The sequence below is a fragment of the Octopus bimaculoides genome, chromosome 17, assembly GCF_001194135.2.
Source record: "Octopus bimaculoides isolate UCB-OBI-ISO-001 chromosome 17, ASM119413v2, whole genome shotgun sequence".
Classification (NCBI taxonomy): domain Eukaryota; kingdom Metazoa; phylum Mollusca; class Cephalopoda; order Octopoda; family Octopodidae; genus Octopus; species Octopus bimaculoides.
The window spans coordinates 3739953-3741343 of NC_068997.1; positions in this window are offsets into that span (position 1 = coordinate 3739953).

A 1391-nucleotide genomic window follows, 5' to 3' on the forward strand; every position below is an offset into this window, starting at 1 on the left:
AACGCCATAAACACACCACTGAAAGCACTTGCATTCTAACCAATCTTTGTATCTTCGTCTACTCAACATTTACTGCCACTTCAGCGTTTCTCTATTTCTTTGAAGTTGTTCTTATGTCTACACACACACACACACACACACACACACACACACACACACACAAATACAATCATTCTTTTATAAAGTCCCTCGCTTCCTTCTGTTTCACAGCCATAATATTACACCTATCAAACATTATGATACAGGTAACTACAATGTTTCACTTGCCAGCCACCATACTACAGTATTACTATACTGACTAATATATCATACGATTTATTACTGGATTGCCACATCGATTAACATATCAGACGCCATGCTATAGTGTTGCTATAACGACTGATATATCAGACGCTACATTAGAGTAATAGCACAGTGGCCGACATATCAGACTGTATGGTACTGAGTTATTGTAATGATTCACATAGATGATATACCATAATGTACGTACAGTGATTCTCATCTCTGACGTTATACTAACAGTCGCCATACTATGATGTTCATCTCTGATACCTTTAGTTTGTAACCTATTATTAGCGACTCCTGAAGTTGAGTTAAGATTATTCGGAGTCGCAGAACTTTCACAATGAATACTAAAATTTGAGTGATTTGTTAATTGAAGTTTACAAAGAAAACTGAACAAAATTTGAACACAGCTTAAATTTAGTTTTTGTTAGTTTTTTGTTCCATAATTGCAGTTTACACTGAGAACGATGACATATCTTGATGCTTAATATCGTAAAATCATTGTCGATGGTGTAATAAGGATTTGGAAAATGTTTCTATATTTATACTGTCAATACTTCGTATAATGATTGGTAATGTTTTGTGTCCCGCTATACTTGGTGCTAGGTTATCACAGTTATTTTTCAAAGTATTATTTGAAATAGTTTCTTTTTGTGTTATACAAAAGTGAAAATATTTCTCCGTGGAATAAAAGTGGTTACATTTATCGACGAAGAATACAGAAACGGAACAAAACAATGCGGTATTGATAGTTCCTTCAGGGTTTGATTGCAATAACACAAATCGTTAATGTGTGAATTTGTATTAGCAGTAAAGTGGCCTGAAAAAAGTACAACTAATCTCTCTTTTTCGTAATACAAACTTACTTTTGCTTCAAGGTATAAAGAGCACTGTCCAGTCCGCTTAATATAATGCGGATATTTGGCGAAAGAAAATAAACTAAGAATCTAGAAAAACTAAGAAGGCATCTCGGTATTTAAATTTGCCTCTATTGCAAACAAACTTTTACGATTTTACGAAATGTTTCTGAAGTTTTCTAAAGTAGAACACGTAGTTTTTTTGAGAGACATATACTGGTTCCAGAAAACTTCTAAATTATGTCATAT